Genomic DNA, 21,112 nt, shown 5'->3' with positions numbered 1-21,112 from the left:
AGCCAAGACTAAAGCTTAAATTTTTTGCACAAGGTCAAAAAGGAACTAGGAAAACCAGGATTCAAACTCGGGAGCTCAGACTTCAAATCCATTACTCTTTCTGCTACTCATAAAGGAATTATCTTTTAAAACAAGAAAAGAAAAAAAAAAGCTTCTCTATATATTATTATGCATAAACTTCCTACTGTCTGACTCCAAAAGCCCCTTACAGTAAGTGCTCTTCCACAGGCTCTCCTTTTCCTCAAATCAACTAAAAAAGAAAAAAACAGTCGGAGCCAATTTAGCATATAAAGCCCAGTGCTGCGCACTGAAAAAGACACAAAGCTTGGCTAAATCCCAGCAGAGGAGGGTTGGAGGGGGATGGCACCCTAAGAGATCCCTTCGTTTACACAAGAGGAAACTGAGGGCCTCCTCCTTTCCCCCAGGAGAACCGTTTGTCCAAGGTCAGCAGCTAGGAAGCAGCATTAAGAGATAGGACGTCGAAAACACTAAATTCTACAGCTATCACCGCTCTCAGTACTGTTTTTTTTTTTTTTTTTTTTTTAACTTTTAGAATTACTCCTCCACTTTCCTGACAGGAGAGAAAAAAGGATAGGGCGTGATAAGGGGGCTGGCTGGGAGAGTTCAAGCTTTAAAGGGCGGTGGGAATAAGTTTAGGGGGGCAATGGACACCCATAATCGTGAGAGGGGGGAGGCCACCGAGAACGGGGAGGTGTGCCACCAGTGGGTAAGGCTGGAGAACCAGGGAGGACAAGACCCTGGCTGGGGAGGGAGTAAGGGAGATCGACCCGAGGGTCCCTGGAGGTAAAGAACTGGACAGAAGCGGAAGAGCTCGGAACATGCCCCAGGGGTCGGGGAGGAGTCTCGGAATCTTCTAGGCCTAGGACTGTGGAGAGGCCAAGGCCGCCGGCTTCCCTAGTGGCCCTCCCCAACCCCGGCAGCCTGGCTCGGCCCAGCCGGCGCCAACCACCACCCCGCGCGCGCGCCCCGCCCCCACCCTCCGGCACCGCCCGCCCCTCCCCCCACACCCACCCGCGCGGCTCCCAGTCCACACCGCTCTCGCCTCCTCCGGGTGCATTGTGGGTGGGGCGCCCCTGCTGAGCACTGTAGGGAACCCCCTTTGCCCCGGCCGCCCGGCCGCCCTCAAGGGTCGAAGGGAGCTCAGCCTCGGAGATTGACGCTATATTCTTGGCTCCGCCCCTTCTGCGACCGAAATCTCGTATCCGCACAGCGTCGACAGGGTAGGCATTCTCTTCTGACTGACGATTGGCTCAATTGCTTGCCTGTCACGCGTCGGGCTTGCCGGCTCTCGCCCCTTGGGCCTTCATGGCCGCTGGCGCGATCAGTCGGGCCAGTCGGGCTCGTTTCTCATTGGCCATTACATACTGTCGATCTAGGGTATGTTCCTCACCCTTTGGGCGTAGGTCTCGTCAATTGGGCAAAAACCTCATTCTCATTGGTCGCTTGCCTTGCCATTCAGGCAGTCGTACTGAAACCCGGAAGTGTGGGAGGTGAAATCTGCCTAGCAACCGGGGAAGCCGGGCTGGAAAGCGGGTAATTTCAGTCTGAGGAGAAACCCGGAGTCCCGCGGAGGTGCCAGCTTCAAACCTCGCTCCCCTCCCCCCCACTTGCCTTCCGCCCGTCGCCTTTACAGCTCTGTTTCCAGTCGCGAACGTTCCCCCTTAGGGACGGTCACCTTTACCGCGCTCTTTCGTCTCTCCCCCTCCCCCCCACCCCCGTTCCGTCCCTCAGCACCCCTCAGCCTTACTGTCCGGAGCGCGCGTCCCCGCCGCGCGAGGGGGGAGTGGTGGACGACTCGGGGACGGCGGCGGCGCGCAGCGCGTGGCGTCCCCGAAGCGCGCCCCCGACTTCAGCCCCACACACCCCGCACGACACACGCTCCGTCCGCCGCTGCGGCCGCCACCTGAAAGAGCAGCCGGGACCGTCCCGCCCTCCCGGGTGCCCGCCCCAGGCCGCTGCTGCCCTTCGGAGCCGCGCCGGGGGCTCCGAGACAACTTTGGCTGGCCGGTGAGTGACTTGGCTTGTCCGTCCGTGGGGGGCCCGGGAGGAATCCCCGAGCTCTGAGCCTCCTGCCCGTTCCGGTCGCCCTGAGGGGCTGCTCTCGGGCCGGGCCGGGCCAAGGGGCGGGGGGAGGGGATGGCTCGGGCCGGGACGGGACTGGAGGCCTCCCATCCCCCCCATTCCCCGGAGCCCCGACAACGTGCCCTAGCTCGCCCGCTCCCCTCCCCCCTCCCGGCCGTGCCCCCCACGCCCTGTCCCCCGGGGCGCCGGGCCGGTCGGGCGGGGCGGGGCTGGGCGGGTCCTCGCCCCTCCCCTCCTCTCCCTGCCGAGGGGGAGGGGAAGGGGGAGCCCGGCGGGTAGTCGGGGCTGCGGGGCAGGTGCGTGGGGGTGGGGGTTAGAGGGCCGCCCCTTCCCTAGAGGATTGAGGTGCCCCCTCCCCCAGGCCTCGGCTCCCCCTCCTCTGAGGCGCTGGCTGCCTGCCCGCTGCCAGCCTCCTGTCCCCAGGAGTTCCAGCCTTTCAGGCCGGGGGTGCCGCGACAACTTTTGTTTTCTCTGCTGGACTCTGAGGCTCTTTCCAGGATGGAGTTTTAAAGCTCTCCCGGAAAGGCTGGGGAAAAGGTTCTCCCTTTGGGCAGAGAAACTCTTTCCTTTGCAAGCCACCTTAGTGTGGGGCATCTACTAGCTAAAGGACTGCGTGGCTAATCCTGTTTCTAAACCCTTGGCTGGCTGCGCTAGACCATTGTCTCTTCATTATCACATTGTTAAGCTACCAGATCGGCTGACCTCTGTAGTCCGAATCTACCCTCCACCCCCACCCTCTTCGTCCTTTGCATATTGGAAATCTTTCTTACTCTTTAAGAGTGACACTCCTGGTCAAGCTTTTCCAGTTCCACTCACACTTCTCAGCAGCAATTCACTCCCTATTCCCCATGTCTTTGACAGCTCTCTCTCTCTTTAGGTAATGGGGGAAGGGGAGGGGATTCCTAATGTTTTCTTTACCCGCAACCAGAACTATTGGCTCTCCAAGGTAGAAGGCTAGAGGATTCTATTGATTAGCAGTATCACTTTTTTTTGTGATCACTTAACTTTCAGAATCTCCCAAAGTGTGTGGGGGGGGTGTCTTTACATTGGTTTTACAAATTTGTATGTACTTTTTTAAAAAAGTGCCCACTCTGAATTCCAAGTTCAATCCAGGTGCTAATTTTATCAGGTTTGCTAAATGCAAAGTTTCTACTGAACACAAGTAGATGAATGCTGGCTTTCAGAAATGGTCCAAAGGACAGGAATGAAGTCAATTTGAAATCCGAGTAGCTGTTGTAACCTCTTCCTCTCCACAGGCAAATGTGTCTGCTGGAATCGGTGGGGGGAAAGTTTTCCTTTAGAAAGATTCTGACATATACAGATTAAACTTTGTTTTGGTTGTGCTTTTGATAACTTCTGGCTCGAAACTAGGTAGATTATCAATTCACTTTACCGTTTGAGGACTACATGCCTCCTGTTAATTTTCATATAGGTTTTGCTTAATTTAAGTTCATTGTGAGGGTTCTCAGCAGACTATAATTTGAGTTCTAAATCTGTCAGTAAGCTGCATGGACACAAGTTTCAACTCGAGTTATTTTCTTCTGTGTAAAAGTACCCTAAGAGTTACCTAGGATCTTTTGGTCTAGGTTTAGTCAAGTTCAGGCAGGAGGCTGCATGCTAATTGCTTGCACCTTTACTGCCTCTTAATAGCCAATCTCAAATTGATACTACCTTGGAGGAAGATTTTTACCAGAAAATTAAGAAGGGAGAAACTTCGAGGAAAGCTTTAGAACCAATAGTGGTCGAGTCAAAAAAGAAAAGTTTTCCTGCGAGGGGAAGGGAAAAAAAGAGGGGACAACAAAGGAGATCAGAGTTCGGGCCTGAGCTTAAACTAGTAGGGCTTGATATGTTGCCAGGTCTAAATATGCCTAAAGGGGAAAAAAACTTTTTGGTATGTGTCTTGCAAAACCTATTGCCCTTCTGAATATTGAAGCAGAGCTTTTCTGTGTACTGATGCCAGATAGGAGGCACATCTAATGGGTGGCCTTTTATTTGCACTTGTATGTCCTTTGTTTTTTCTTTCTATAAAGTAGGGGTGATATGTTTTGTAAATATCTGTGATAGTGAGAAGTGTGAATACAGTTATTTTAATATTGCACTGCTATGGCTAAATTTTGGCAAAAGAGACAATGGTATTTGTCTCCTCAGTATGAGGAGTGGTGGGAGATTCTACCTAATGTAAAGTTCCTAATTTGGGACTGCTTGAATAACTCTTTGGGAGAAGCTGTAATAAATAGTGGTCAACTCTCACAGTGTAGACTATAGGATGAAAAATTTTTCATAAAGAATTAGATTTTAGGACCAAATATTGTGAGTAATGTACAAAAATATTTGATGCAACACAATAATAGTACTTTAAGAAGTTGAATTCATGGCTTCAAACCCACATGGGAGATTAGAATTCAGATTGAATTTTTTAGTTTAGGAAGGCTGGAGAAAGCTAATCAGCTACTTAGAGTCTTGTTTGATTATTAGTATATGACAAAGCCCCGGGGAACCCAAATCAAGGCTACTTTCAACTGTCTTTGAGTAGAGGCAGAAAATGTGCTGTTTTTGATGACAAAGGAACTTTTCAAAACAAGATAATCTTGTAGATGCACCTTGTATGCATTTCCCAGATCTCCAATATTATTCCCTTTCCCCCTTCCCCTTTGTAAAGTTTGAAAATTATTTTTGGATGTTGCAAGTTTCTATCAATCTTTTTAAAGAGGCAGTTACCTCTTTATGTAGGTAAGTTCTTATATGTAGACCAGTTCTTATAACATGAAAACTAAGATAAATTATCTTAAAGGAATGTTGCACTTTTGAGATTGTCTTAGGAGTGTTTCTTAGATGTTACTCTTGAGTTGTGGTGCCAATACACCAAACACTCTTTCCAGTACCTGACTGTGGACTGATAAACTGTTAATTTATAGGACTAAAATAGTTAGGGAAGTGGGAGAGTTCCTTCCTGTTGGATACAACACTGGTGTAATGTTAAAATTCCTCAGGATCTAGGTGATAAGAAATGAACTGATCTTTTATAGAATTCTGAAGTAGCTACTATTCATTTGGACAAACAGTACAGAAATGATTAGACATTTTCTTTCATTATATTCCCACTTTAAATATTGGTTTTCCTCATGGCAACATGATATAAAAGATATAATTTATAGACCTTCAATCAGAAAGACCTATTTTCAAATCCTACCTCTGGAATAATATCTGTAGGATTTTTGGGCAAGTTATTTAAAGTCCCTGAATCTCTGTTTCCCTATCTGTAAAATGGAGATAATATCTCTAATTACCTATGTTATAAGATTGTTGGGAGGTTATTAATGAAATCCTGTGTGTAAAATAAAGTGCAAACTTTAAGGTTTCATATGTATGTATATGTAAATATATATGGGTTATTATTATCAAGTAACAACTTTTTTTTCTCTGCTAAATCTGCCCTCTTTATGATTCACTAATTCATCAGACATTTATTAAGTACCTAATATGTGACAGACACTGTGCAGAGTGCTGGATCCTTGGCACAAAGAAACAACTCCTGTTCTTTAAGAACTTAAATTCTAGTAGGAGAAAAACTGCATATATGTAAAAAATTAAATGTAATATGTGTGCCAACCAAACACTAAGGATACTAGAGACTGGGAAAAATCAGAATAAACTTTTCAGAGAATTTCACTTGAATTGAGCTTTGAAGAAAGCTAAGAATTCTTTAAGGTAAAAGTGAGGAGCTCAGGTCCAGATATACTAGACAGCTTGAGCAAAGGCAATACAGTAAAAATTGGCAGAAAAAAACCTCAGTATTTTGGCTGGAATATAGAGTGGGTGAGGTGATGTATTTAAGGCCTGGAAAAGTTAGCCTGGATTCAGGGTATAAAGCTCTTTATAAGCTAGGCAGAATACTATTTTTTATGTTACAGGCAAGAGGAAGCCCTTGGAGCTTATTGAGGTGGTGAATGACATGGTTTGATCTATGCTTTAGAAATATTACTTAGGCAACTGTGTGGAGTATGTATAAAAGGAGAGACAAGAAAGCTAATTTAGTAGTCCAGGTGAGTGGTAATGAGAGCTTGGGTGGTGGTCATATAATTATTAATTCATCATATATTTATTAAACACTTGCTCTTTGTAAGGACATTGTACTGGACATTGTAAGATAGAACAATTAAATAAATACACATTCCTCCTTTATGGAATTTATCCACAGATAACTCTGGTAGTTAACCCAGTATATGCCATATAGGTCCAAATAGGAAAGATTACCACTGTCTGAGAGAATTGGGGGAGGAGGCAGATAAATCCTATATTTCATTATCTTTTCTATGAGAGTTAAGATTGGTCAAAAAGCAAATTATTTATATTATCTCATATTGAGAGCAAGGGCCTTTTTAGTTTTTTTTTCTTTATATCGTCTGGATTTATAGTGCTTTTCATATGGTAAGCCCTTAAATGCTTTTTCATCCATTTATTCATTGCAAGTATTCAGTTCAGATGTCTTTTAGTCCAGAATTTCTTGAAGATAGTACTATCTTTCAAATTCTTTAGCATGTCTTTAATGCTTCTTATATTGAACAAAAACCTATATAGACATGTGAAAAGGTTTTTCATTTTCTGTTTGTAAATTTAGCAGATATGATATTAAGTCTAGGAACCTTTCATTGTCCTGAAAGAAGTAGAAATAAATATTGTAGTTGGTTTATTAGCTTATATTAGCAAATTCTCATTAGTATGGAAAAGAATGGTAAGCCTCAACTGTACAGTTGTAGAACCATCTTTGCAGGATTCTCTATGTGTATATATATACATACGTATAATTTTCATCTTATCTCTTTTGATTATCGGGGGAACTATATATAGGGCTGACTAAAAGTCTTTAATTCGACCTAGTAGTCAAATATGCTTTTTTTAAAAGCTTGCTGTGCATACAAGGGTAAACTGATTAAGAAACTGGGAAGGGGTGGGAGAGGAAACTCCATTTCTGCTCCTTTTTTTTTTTTTTTTTTTTTAAATTGAGGGATACAGAAAAAGGAAGTTTCCCATTGTACCAAACCTATACTTTTAATTATCCTTTCTATTTGATTGCTTCTTTGTTCTTGCTCTGGTGCTGTGAAATCTCCAGGTCTGCTGGTGGGATCCACTGTAAATTTGTGTTATTCATTTTCAATTGGTCCCTTATTGACACATGCCTGCTTTCACTTTTCCTCTAGATAAATCCTTTTTAAAAAACTAAACATTTTTTCAATTAAGCATTTATTTTTTAGTCTGTCCCATTTTTCCTTCCCTCCCCATTGGAGAAAAAAAGAGAAAAACATAACTTTTGTAACAAATATGTATTGTCAGGCAAAACAAATCCCCACCAAATTTGACCTTGTTTAAAAATGTTTCATTCTTTATCTTGAGTCCATCACCTCTCTGTTAGGAGTTGTGGGGAGAGTATGCTTTATCATCTGTCTTGGAATTACAGCTGGTTCTTAAGTCTTTAAAGAAATCTGTCTTTGCTTACTGTTATATAAATTTATTCTCTGATTTTTATCACTTAATCCAAATCAGTTCATAAAAATCTTTGGGTTTCTCTGAACCCATCCCTTTGGGTCTTTGTGACTATGTTCATGTACCATACATTATTTGTTTGGTCATTCCTCAATTTATGGGCACCCCTCAGTTTCCATTTTTTGGCCAATTGCTAGAAATACTTTGTACCTTTTTCTTGATCACACTCCCCACAATGGCTTTTCCAAAACTTTTCTCAAGTCATCTATGTTACTATTTTTTTCTCCCTTCTCTGAAGATGATCTTACTTTTGTACTTGTTTTTAAAAAAAAAAAAAAAAAAAAAAAAGTTGAAGTTACCTATCCTGAGAACAATTCCAAACATTATTCTTACTGTCTCACTATACTCCTTTGTGCTACCACTTCTCATCAACGTTAATCCCTCTATTTGTGCCTTTTTCTTCTACTTGTATTAATTTGATTGTATTCCTTCCTTTCTCTTTCAGGAGCTTATTCCTTTGTCATCCTCCTTCTTTCTCTGATTTTCAACATCTCTATTTACTGGCTCCTTTCCAGCTTCCTTCAAACATGCTTCTAACCTTTGATTGACCCTACCATATTGTCCTTTATTCCTCTTCTCTTTCATACCCAGATTCCTAAAAATAGATGATTGTACTTACTGTCTCTACTTTATGTGTTTTCATTCAATTTTCATTGTTTTATAATCTGGTTTAAATATCATCACTTAACTGAAATTGCTTTGTCCAGAGTTGCTAGTCATCTCATCATATCTATTGTTTGTCCTTTTCTTCACAGTATTTTATACTTCTGACCATCTTTTTCTGGATTTTCTTTCTTACCTGGAAAATTACATTCCTGTTTAATAAATTCTTTTCAATATCTTTTTGCAGGACCATCCTTCCCCTATCCCCTGTGCATGGATATACTTCAGGTCTGTGTCCTGAGCCCTTTTTTCTTTTTTTTCTACACTTTCTCTTAGTGATCTCATTAGCTTCCATTAGTTCTCTCTTTAATAGTAGATGCCTCCTTAATCTACACATCCCACCTTTATCTCATTTTAAGCTTCAGTCTCATTTCTCCTACTACTTTCAAACATCTTACCCTGGATGTCTCAAGCATCTCAAACTCACCCTGTCCAAAATAGAAGTCATCTTGTACCTCTAAAACAACTTCTTTTCTGTTTTTGAAGGGCGACTTTAGTTACCTAGATTCTCAATCTAGGAGTTATTCTAAATTTTTCACTTTTCACCCCTCATTTCTAAGCTGCCAAATATAGATTCGTTTCTTCAATATTCCTCACAAAGGTTTCCTATTTTTCCATTTTATGCTAAGTTCAAGCCCTTAACATCTCTTGCATGAACTACTGTAGCAGAGTCCTAATTTGTTTCCTCCCATCTGACTTCTCTAAATTTTATCTTCTATAAAACTTCCAAATTGGTATTCCCAATAATAATTCCTTAATGCCTTTAAGATAAAATGTAGGCTCCTCTTTTTGGCACTTAAAGACCTTCACATTCAGCTTCTACACTATCTTTTCCGGCTGATTACTTGTTATACTCTACACTCTTCTAAAACTGTCTGCTTGTTCCTCATATGTGACATTCCTTTGGCCACCTTCATGCCTTTGTAAATAAAGGCTGTCCATCCAGTCTGGAATACTCTTCTTTTCTGTCTCTGCATGTAAAAGCCATTCCTGAATTCTTTCAAGGGTTACTTCCTTAAAGAAGCTTTTCCTAATTAATTCCCTCATTTGTTTGTTTCTCATCATCCTCTTTCATTTGCATTGCTGTCACTTAAGTCTGTTTTATCAATACTGTATTCAAGTATGAACATGTATTTCTTTAGTAGAATAGAAGTCTTTTAGAGGAAGACTGTCTTGTATTTGTATCCCTAGAATATAGCACCATGCATGTTAGGTACTTAATAAATGTTTGTTGAATGACTGAAGGGGCTGATAAGTCTTTGTACTTGTCAACACAATTGCTTCACTTACTCTGTTTGATACTTGCATGGATTGCTGCTACTTTCATCGCTAGATCAATTGGGAACAGCTCTGTAGCATTTTTTTGTCATGCCCTATGATTAACAGTTTTGGTGGCATCAATTATTAGTTCTCACAGAATTCATTGCTTTCTGATTATCAGCAACTCAAGCAGTTGCATAATAACTACACCCAAATACAGAGGTACTAAGATTTCTATTCTGAGGAGTTATAGGAAATTGTTATAAAGATTCTTTTGAAGTCTTGATGTTCCAGGAACTTCACAGTGTTGAAAACTGTACTTTGAAGGGATATACTTAAGTAGATTATGTAATAGATAATAGACTGAAGTGAACTAATCTGAGGAAGACTCTCTTAGGAGAATCCTACAGATGCTGAGGAAACCTTGTCAGTATATATTTGTGAAACCATAGATATCTTCTGATCTAACACTTTGATTTATGGATGAGAAAATTAAAGCTTACATATTTGTCTAGGTACACATGTAGGAAGTTGTTAAGCCAAGACTAAAATCTTACTCATCAACGAAATCAAAACTAGAAGGTGTCATTAAAAATTAGTCATAAAAAATTGTCTGAACATTATCAAGTAAAACTGGCTTTTATTGAGAGGGAATAGTAAAAAAAAAAAAAAAAAAAAGTGAATCCTATTTATGGATAGTTTGCCATATGACAAAGTAGTGGCTATGTTTTGAGATCTTATTGAGTAAAGATCTCTATACTTAAGATCACCTGTTAATCCATAGATTGGCACAATGGTTGGCATTACCCAAAGATATTTAATACTAAATAATAAGGCACATATCTAATACCAATGATGATAATTGATATATGGTACTTTAGTTTTTAGCTTATTTTTAAAATTCATGCAGATAGTTTTCAATATTCATCTTTGCAAAACCTTGTGTTCCAAATTTTTCTCTTTCCCTTCTTCACACTTACCTTCCCTAGACAGCAAGCAATATATGTTAAACATATGCAAATTTTTTTACACATATTTCCACATTTATCATGCTACACAAGAAAAATCAGATGAGAAAAAGGAAAAAAAAGCAAACAAACAACAACAAAAGGTGAAAATGCCTCATTTCAGATGCAGATGGCTCTCTGTATCCCCAGTCTATTGAAATGACCTGAATCATTATTGAAAAGAGGCAAGTTCTGTATGGTGCATTAAAGTTTGATGTATAGGGTTTTTATAATTTTAAAATTTGAACCTCACAACAGTCCTGTGAGGTAGATATTATGGGTCCTGTTATTCCAATTTTACACAGAAGGATACCAAGACTCAGATTAAATGACTTGCTTGTGGACATGCAGCTAATTGAATGGAATAGATTTGATTTAAAGCCCAGGTAAGTTTATTTGAATCTGAGTCCAATATTCCAGCCACTGTTAACAAGATCCTCAAATGGAGTTAGGTGCTATCATTGAAATGATATCTGAAATAAGATCTAAACTTGGAGGTATGAAAATTTGAATTCGAAACTAATTTTAACCACTTATTAGCTGTGTTACTCTGAATAAGTCATCTAATATCTCTGTCACAGGTTTTGCATTTTTAAATAGATTGTAAAGATCAAATGAAATGAAAATATAATATCTTACAATTGCTTTGCAATTTTAAAAATGATCTAACAATATTAACTATTACTATTAAATTTGAGCAGGGAAGACTTGTGGATGAAAGGTACACAACTCAGACTAACCATTAAAGCACCTCTTATGTGTATGTGACTGTGTGTGTGATGATAAGGACACACAGATGAAAAAAATGACACCATTGTCTTTGCTGTGTAGCCAGAGGTAAGTATAATGCAAGGAAGATTTTGATCAAGGCAAAAGAGATACAAAGTGCTCTTTAGCTGTGGGTAGAGAGAGCGAGCTGAAAAGGAGTTATATTGGAATCTCAGAGGAGGTTTCTCAGAGAATTGAGTCTGAGAAAACAAAGTTTGGACATACAGAACTAAGGAGGAATGTGTATTCTAGGCAGGAATTGGGAGACAGTATATCAAATTAGGGGACCAGCAAAAAATAGTACAGTTTGATGGTAGTACAGTATATGTGGGAGGGGAGTAATGTGACTAGTAAATTAGAGCCAGACTATGGAGATTCCTAAGTACTAGATTAAAGCAATAGAGAATCACAAAAGACTTTTTTTTGGGGGGGAGGAAATGATGTGGTCAGATATGTATATCGGGGAGATTATTTTGGCAATAGGATAGATTGGTGAAAGAAATAGACTGAAATTAGAGATTAGAAATTAGGAGGCTATTATAAAAGTCTAGGTAATTGATGATGTGGGTCTGTGGGCTTTTGATATGATTTGAGGGAAGAATCAAGGATGAATCTGAGTTATCTATCTTGTATAACTGGAAGGATGTTGAGCTCCCCAAGAGAAATAGGGAAGTTTGCTGGAGGTTTAGAGGAAAGATGGAGTTCAGTTTTGTAAATAATGAGTTTTAAAATGCCAGGAGATGAAATACTAGGCATTTGGTGAAGTCAGACTTCCATTGAAAAGAGAAATGAGACATGGGTAGATAGATTTAGGAGTTGCCTGTATAGATACATGATGATTGAATACATGGATACTAATGAGATCACAAAGAAGGAAATATTTGTGGTGAAAAAGGCCAATTGGAGATATCCATTCTTCGAGAGTGGGGAATGGATTATGATCCAGCAAAGATGTTGGAGAAAGAGACTGGTCAAACAGATAAAAGAACCTGAAGATCATAGGTTAACAGAAGTCCAGGGTAATTATCCAGGAGGAGGGAAATAGTAGTGACAAAAGCTATAGAACAATTAAATAAGATTAAGGACTAAGAAAAAGCCATTTGGATAGTCAAAAGATAGATTTTTGCAAGGAGTTGAAAATTGAGTGAGGGAGAGGCTAGGGAGTTGAGTTATTTAGTAGAATGATTTTTTTCCCCTAGCTCTTGAAAGGGAGAGGAGATATAAGGCAAGAACTTGGGGTCCAACGGATGAAATAAAGGTAGGTTTTTTTTAAGGGTTGAAAAGACTTGAACACAAATTCAAGATCTAGAGCTGGAAAAGGCACTATCTCTTTCAATACCCTTGGAGAGCCTAGGGAGGTGAAGTGACTTGCTTCACATCTCACAGAAAGTCAGTGGCAGAGCTTAGATTTGGACCTACATCTATTGCTCTGGACACATGCTGCTTTTCAAGCTGAGGAAACCACCAATAAGAGACGAAAGATTAAAGGGGGAGGGAGGGAGGAAATGACTGGGCAAGATTCCACAGGAAGTGGTTGGGGAAATAGGATCAAGGAGACAAAATTGCTTTTGGCAAGAAGTTAGGCCACCATCTTCTTCAAAAAGCTGAAGCAAAGAAGTAAAAGAATAGGAGATGGTGGTAGAAATATTTTGAGCTATGGAGGAGAAATAGCTCAAGGAAGATGGCAAATTCCTCAAAGAAGTGGGTACTGAGTTTCCCTCTAACAGAAATGAAAAAGGAGGTGACATAAGGAGCTTGAGATATTGTGAGGGTCCAGTCTCAAGATGTAATATCTCAAGTACAGAAGCTAAGCTGAGTGGTATACCCTGTGAAGAACTGAACCCACATATTTGTAGTGGTTCAATCTGTACAGTGAAGTGACTTGTTCCAGTTGGGTCCAGACCCACCAGACTTCCGATATAAGGAACATAGATAGCAAAAATAACCCAGAGATTGGGTTTAGTCAGGCATGAATGATATGATGAGGATATTTGAACTGAATAATGATTCAGGGTTGTTTTTTTTTTTTATATATTTCCAGTCTTCATGTCCTTCATACATTATTACAACTTAGAATGTCCAACTATCATACTATATACCACTTAGTTGTCTAATAGTCATCTTAATTTCATTTTGCCAAAATCAAACGTGTCTTTTCCCTGATCCTTCCCTCTTAACTTCCCTTTCTCTATCAAGGGATCACCAGTCTTCCAGTCACCCTGATTCACAACTTAAAAATCACCCTTAATTCTGCACTCTCACACTTCATATCAAATTATTTCTCAAATATTCCTAATTTTATGAACATGCCATCTTTATGCACCATCTTTTTTCTGCTCAGAAAGCCATCATCCTAGTTCAATCAATCAGCAAAAATTTTATTAAGCACTTTATTTGTGGCAAACACTATGCTAAGCACTGGGGCTACAATGACAAATAGAAAGCTGTACATGCCCTCATTATCTCTTCCCTAGACTTTTGCAATAATTTCTGTCTATCTCTGTCTCTGTCTTTCTCTCTTTCTCAAAGGCAATCAGGGTTAAGTCACTTGCCCAGAGTCAATCAGCTAGTAACTTGTGCAGTGTCTGAGCCCTGATTTGAACCCAAGTCCTCCTGATTTCAGGGCCAGAGCTGCAGTAATTTCATAATTGGTCTTTATTAATTTATTCTCTCTCCATTCCAATTCCATCTTTCACACAGCTTCCAATGTAATATTCCTAAAAGACATCTCTATCCATGTCATTTTCCTGTTTAAAAGAGTTTCATTGGCTTTCTGTTGCCTTTAGGATAAAATACACAAACTCCTCTGGTATTTAAAGGCCATGACAGGCTGGTTCCTGCTTATATTTTCAGGCTGATTACAGGTTATTTCCCCCGAGACACAGCATTCCAGCCAAACTGGCCTACTTGGTGTTTTCTGTATATAATATTCTATCTTCCCCCCCCCCCCCCCCCGGCCTTCTATCATTCATATATTTATAGAATCTTGAACTTGAAATAGGGAATACCTAGGTATTAGCTGTCTGATTCTTAGGAAGTAATTTTTCCTGTTTCTCAGTTTTCTTATTTGCAAAATGATAGGGATTCAATGTGATTGCTTCCAAGGTTTCTTTCAGCTCTCAATCTGTGATCCTCTTGGAATTCCAGGCTCTTTTTAGGGGTCAGTTCAATCACTGTCCTTTGTAAATAAATTTTGTTTATTTTACAAGTATTCTATATTTACTTACTTTGAAATATTGTATCCTTTCACTACAATCTAAAAGCTCTTTGAGGGCTGGGACTGGATTACTTTTGTATTTATATTCTTCAGTGCTCACTGATCTACTGAATTGCAAGAGAATATACTGCATTAAAGTAGCTACCCATAGGTTTCCAGGATCATAGATATATAATGTTGGAAGGTAACCTCATAAGTCATCTTATTTCTTATTTTATAGGTGAAGAAACTTAATCCAGAGCTAAACTAATGTGTCTGGGTCAGGGTTTGAACTACATTATTCTTGATTCCTAAGTTCATCATTCTCTCCTTTTTCTATGCTGCCTTTGCACTGTACAGTAGAGAAGTTATGCCCAAACTGAGGAGTGGATTCTGAAAATAGAGAAGAAATTGAAGGACTAGAGATCATGGTGAGGGCAGGGAAAATATAGGAGAAATGAGACTTTGGGAAATGAAAGCATAGATTCTGGGATGATGGTGGTAATTTAAAATTTAAGGACTTGTAAGAAAAGCAGTATCAGGTAATAGTGAGTCCTAAGGTATGATCAGTTCTATTATTAATGTCAGTATTAAAGTTTTAGGGAATGAGATGGAATGAGCCATATTCAGAGTAATTGAGGAAGATAGGAAAGTATCTTGGGTTTGCATATGACAGTGACAAGTATGATATTTGATTTGGAAGTTTAGATGGGTTAAGGTTGTTGAATAGTGGCAGAACAAAGATCTTCTAGACATAGCAAAAGAGGAGAAAGAAATATGTTGGTTCCTGGCTTTGAGAGTCAGGGCTTCGAGAGAATGAAAGCTGAAAGGAGAAGGAATGATAGATAAATATTGGGCAGTTTCTCTGAACTGAATTCTGCTTGGAATGTTCATTTGATCAGAATTCACTTAAGATCATTATATTTCAGAACTTCCTTATTAATTGCATTTTTTAAAGCTCCAGGCTTTTTTATTTTATCCTTTGGATATCCTTGTTGAAGCAGGACTTTTGACCTAAATTTGTAATAGAGTAAGATTTCAAACTCCTCCCAAAGCAGTTTTTCTTCAATACGACATGGATCTAATTAATTAATCTATCCAAATGAGATAAAGTATTGCTGACAGATTTGGATTTTAGCTCCAAATATGTCATTAGTTTGTGTTGTGATGTTGGACAAATCAGAACCTCTTATCGGGTCTCTATTTCTGTAAAATGAGGACATTGTATTTTTTACCAAGTCTAAAATCATGTGTATCCTCCTCTCCTCACTTAATTTTTAAAGATTCTCTTCTATTGAGGTAGTTGTGATATGTAAAGAACACTGTATTTTGAATCATTGGATATCACTTTGGGTTTTGGTTTTGCAATTTATAGTTTATGTAATTTTGGACATGTTGATGAACCATTCTGATACTCACTTTTTGTTTATTTCAACATAAGAACAATAATGCTTGATTACCTACTTACAGGATTTTTGAAAGGATCAAATGAAATTATAAATAAGTCTATGTGATTGTGTTTATGTATGTATGTGTATACTTGTATATATACTAAAAATATAGCATCATAAAAATGTTGGCTGGTTTTGGTGTTATTGCTCTAATAATGTCTTAATCAGTTATTTGATCACATCCTAGAGATTTTGGGCTCTGGAAGGCTCTGTCTAATGGTAGAATGCATATTCAGGCAAGTCTTAATCAAGCTGGAAAAGCTTCTAGTATGGGCTTGATGACAGACTATAGAGTTGTCATCTGGCCATGAGTTTAGTTAAATTTTGAGCAGCTCATCGCTATTGGAAGAAAGGTCAATAAGTAATTGTTTTTTTAGTCACAAAACCTATAACTTTCCATTAAGATGTGAAGGGATTGTAATCACTACCTATAGTAAGATGTTAAATGTGGATCCTAAAATTGTAAGAAAGATGTTTTTTTAAAAATGAAGTAAGGAAGTCCAGGGAAGAAAGAGAAAGATGCTCTTTGGGAGCACAATACAAGGATATTGAATACTTCCTTTCCCTTTCTCTCCTGTCCCCTTTTCTTTCAGTTGCTGTATAGGTAGAAAAAAATTGCCATTTGCTTTATCCATATTTATAGCCAAAAAAGTTTAGGGAGGGAGGGAAAGGGATATGTGTGTGTCATTAGTCTTTAAAAATAAGAACTTTGTTTTATGTCTGTTAGCAGACTTTTAAAAATGGAGTTCAAATCGTTTCTTTCCTAAGGTTTAAATATCTTTCTGACTTTATTCAAGACTAAAAGATCAAATATAGCAAGAAAGGTAGTTTCCTTGGCAAAATTTTTGGGTTTTGTTTTCTTAGTACCCAGTAAACGGGGCTCAAAGACTAAAATTTGATATGAATATAGGTAGGTGGTTTTACCACAGATATAGACACAAAGGAGATGATCCTTGCCAAATAATGACACATGCAGATGAAGACAGTGGGAGATAGACTTCCTGTTCACTACAATGGTTTTAAGCAGTTTCTGTTTAACCCTTTTGATATACTATTTATGCTTAGTGGAGATTATCATTTTTTTAAAAAGTATTCTTTTAGCTTGTTCTTAAATCCAAAGTGAACCTAAGCAGGATTTCTCCAAATGTTAAATATATAGAAGATTTGCATTTAAATATAGAATGTATTCAAAACAACATTATACTGCTGAAATGGTGAATTGTGTCCAGAAAACATACATAGGGTACATTTAAATGTCATTGAGCACTACAAAGAAACAACCGTTTGTTTACTATTTTTTTGATGTTTGGTTTTCTCTCCCTTCCCACCAGAATCTTTTTTTTTTTTTTTTTTTTTTTAATGCATAGAGTTTTTAGGAAAATTAACTTTTTTTGTTGTGTCACATTGGAAGAATTCTTCTAATCCTGTGCTTCCACTTAAATATTTTTTTAGGCCATAGCCACTGGAGAAAAAGGTAAAAGTTAATATGAAAGTAATTTTGGTGTTTTCTGTCTCACATCTATCTATTCAGCCATCTAATTGTATTTTTCCCTTACTAAAACAAGTTCTCCCCTTGGATTATGGTGGTAGTGCTCCTTAATATATAGATACAACTACAGTGGGGTTACTCTTTAGACTTTAATACAAAGGGATCAAACTTGCCCAAGATGCAGGAACAAGATTAAAATGTAATTGAAAAATATTTAACAAAATTAAAAAATATATAATACAGCATAGGTAATATTAATTTGTAGTTTTTAAAGTCAGTATATGGGCCACAAGGATTTGTTTCTCTTTGAGTTTGACATGCTTGCTTTAGAATATTAAATTAATATATGGTATGGAAAATGTTATCGGTTATTTATTAATGATAGTTTGGTGTGGTAGTTTTAAGAAATCACAGTAGAACTGGAAAAAACAATTAAAACAATTTTTAAAAATTTGGTAAAAGTTTTTTGCTTGTATGGGGAGGCTAACCTAGAATGAATGATAGTCATAATATGAAGTTCAGAGCTAAAAAAGATGATACAAGTCCTTGTTTTAAGCTCCTCATTTTAGAAATGTGGAAACTGGGGCCCAGAGAGGTTGTCTAAGATTACACAAACAATAAACTATAGATCAAGGGCTTTTGACTCCAAATTTTAAAAAAAATTTTTTTTTTTCCAGTTATATTACATTCCTTTCTTTGGATCATTTTTGGCCAATTATTCATGTATGCCATCGCTTACTTCTCAGAAGTTCCATTAGAAAGCCTGCTTTTAAGCACTGATAATCTCAAGATTTAATCCGATATTCAGGATTGGTAGAGACCTACCATAACTTGAGCTTAGTAGAAATAGATTTAAAGAATTCAACAGCATTTATTCAATTTATTCAATAATTACTATGTGTTAGCCTCTGAGTATGCAAAGACAAAAGCAAGTGTGGTACCTTCAAACTTATATTTTATTTTAGTAGAACACTGAGAGTTTTCGCTGTATCAGATGTATCAGAATTATGTCATAAATGATGGAACAATTAAATGTTTGTAAAACAGATCAATTAGTGTGGTGTTATCAATGCCATATATCAAGAGGGCTCCCAAGCATTAATTGAATAAATTTGTTCTTTGGAATTAGGGAAAGGCCTCAATTCAGGAAGCATTTGAGAAAAACATAGTAGTCATTTTTAATTAGGAAATCTTCACCCTCAGAATCAGGTTGCATCATATTCCATAATCATCAGAATTGAAAGTATTTGCTGTAAAGTCTAAGGCAATTATAAACAGGCACTCAGTAGTGAAACCATTCCCTGCCAGATACTAAGTAATTATTTTACTTGAACATTAAGGAATCTCAAACATCACTAACTTTTTTTTTTTATCAGCTGCACATCTCTTTATTATTGGCTTGCCTGTCTTTCCCTCCTCCCCCCATTACAAAAAACAACCTTTACAACAACTGGGTTTCATTTCTCCAACTGGAAAACCTGGCGCACGTATCTGTGTTTGCATATATATGTGTCTGAGAAACGGGAGGGGGGGGGGGAAGAGTGAGAGTGTGTGTGTGTATGTGTGTTTTCCCTCTGGAGTAGCCCATCTATTGCCAATCCATGCATCAGTCCACAGGGGTGTGTCATTATTATAGTGCAGCTGCTGCCTTCCTCTGTAGAACAGTATCACCTTAGTGACACTCCCAAGGTTTGCCAGCTTATACTCTGGAATCTTTACATCTGTCTCAAATTCAGGGTCTCCCCTCTGACCATACTTTGCTATGTTTGTATTTAATTAAGTTGGCATTAATCAAGACCCAGGTGAGGAACAATGAGGTAATGTTTTGCTTGCATTGCTGTAACATACATCATCTGATTAATAATTTGGAATGTTAAACAGATTTGGAAACAAACACATGTGTTAAGGATTCAAAAAGTAAGAGAATTATAATGACTACTGCAAGATGCTTTCTTTTAATTTTTAAGCTTGGAGAACTTTTTGGGTTTCTTTCTCAAATCACCTGTGTTTGAAAGAGTAAGATTTGTAATGGAAATGTGTGTCCACTTGTGATATCAATTCAAATGAGCAAATTTAGTTGGAGAGTTGGGGGGGGTGGGGTGCTACTGCTGTATTTGGTATCTTTTGGCTTGTGAAATGTCTTTATTAAGAGAGTTCAGTGTGTTACTGCATTAATTATTTTTGGGAGGTGATTATGAGATTGTTATAAATCACTGATTGTTCACAGAGCTCAGAATTTTATTGAAATTGACTTCTGGAACTTCTGATGGAGAGGTGAGAAAAGTGATCTCATTTATGAAAAAAGCTGTCCATTGATCCTAGTGCATTAGAGCTTGAGGAGAATTATGTATAATAATGTTGGTAAGTAAGGTGAAAAAAAATGCTATTTTTCTGATAAACCAGAACATGATTTGATTTGGCCTTGGCATTAAATACCTCCTTGAAATATTGTTGCTACAACCCATGTTGAGTATTTTTTCCTATCCCATTCCCTTCTTCCTCTTCCTGAAAGGCTTTCAGAAGACCTTGTTCATATTATTAAAAAGATCTTTTATCAAAGTTGTACTTCTCAGAAAAGAAAATCCCTTTTCCACCAATAGAGATATTGTTAGTTCTTATCAATTATAATTATAATCAATTATAATTGTACAATTTAAATTTCCTTCGTTCTAAAGAGCCAATATGGTAGAGAACGGAGCTTCTTAAAACTTTTCCCACTAGCAACCTCCTTTTGTCCAAGAAACTTTTATTCGATCCCTGGTATATAAAATAGGTATACAAATCAAATATTTACTGATGATAAATCATAATTTTGCAACCCTCTCTATGGAGTCTCAATCCACAGTTTTTTTAAGAAGCTTTGGTATAGAATTCTGAAGTTCAAAAAGGACATGATTTTGAATCCCATCTCTTACATATAGAATAATTCACTTTTTTTTTAAATATTATACAGGTTTATAACCAGCTTTACCCACAACAGTGATGTATACAAGTAGATAATGCAAATACTATTAACATTTGACATATGAAGAATCTGAAACACAGCAAAGTTAAGTGACTTGTTTAGGGATCATTCAGCTGCTAGCTGAAATTTGAATTTAGGTCTCCTAACTCCAGCAGTAGTTTTCTTTCTACTGTATACTACTATATTCTATTCTCACCTCCTAGCTCAATGATCTTGAGCAAATCATTAAGTTTCTCTTGAACAATTAACTTCTGTAATTAATCACCTCTGTAAAATATGGATAATATTTCAACTCTGCCTCATAGAGTTATAAGAAAAACATAGTGTAAAACTTAAAGTGTTACAGAACTGGAAGTTGTATAGACAAAAATATATGTAATTTGCTTGCTTGGGATTAGTGGTTGGAATGAGGATTTTTTTTCCTTTTTTCTTTTCTACCTCCAAAGCACCATGTTGCTTATGGGGGCAGATTGAGCGGTAACTGGAGAGGGAGGGCAGGAATTCCCCAAGGTATCTGGAGGTTGGCCTTAGGATTTCTTTTTGTGGGCTTCTCATCATTGTTCTAAAAATCTTTATTTATTTTTTTTTTCTCCTGGCTATTTTCCTAAAAAGTGGGGGTGGGAAGGGAAGGGAGAAGGTACTGTACTCATGGCACAGCACACGTCAGAC

The 21,112-nt window shown here is 38.3% G+C and overlaps 1 protein-coding gene across 3 annotated transcripts in view; it reads left to right on the top strand.

Moving 5' to 3' along the window:
* Nucleotides 1-1,070: 1,070 nt before the first annotated feature.
* The window catches only part of GATAD2A (GATA zinc finger domain containing 2A), a 198,795-nt gene continuing 178,753 nt past the window's right edge, over nucleotides 1,071-21,112 (top strand). For 2 of the 3 annotated variants that reach the window (XM_074306954.1, XM_074306920.1), the window contains exon 1: nucleotides 1,889-2,028. The gene's annotated coding sequence lies outside the window, so the exon portion shown is untranslated. Of the gene's footprint in view, nucleotides 1,242-1,888; nucleotides 2,029-21,112 lie in introns of those variants that run through there. The other variant, XM_074306937.1, reaches the window with a different exon arrangement.

Source organism: Sminthopsis crassicaudata, chromosome 1 (assembly GCF_048593235.1).
Source record: "Sminthopsis crassicaudata isolate SCR6 chromosome 1, ASM4859323v1, whole genome shotgun sequence".
NCBI classification, from domain to species: domain Eukaryota; kingdom Metazoa; phylum Chordata; class Mammalia; order Dasyuromorphia; family Dasyuridae; genus Sminthopsis; species Sminthopsis crassicaudata.
Note: the sequence above shows the minus strand (reverse complement) of the source record. Positions and strands in the feature narration are given on the sequence as shown.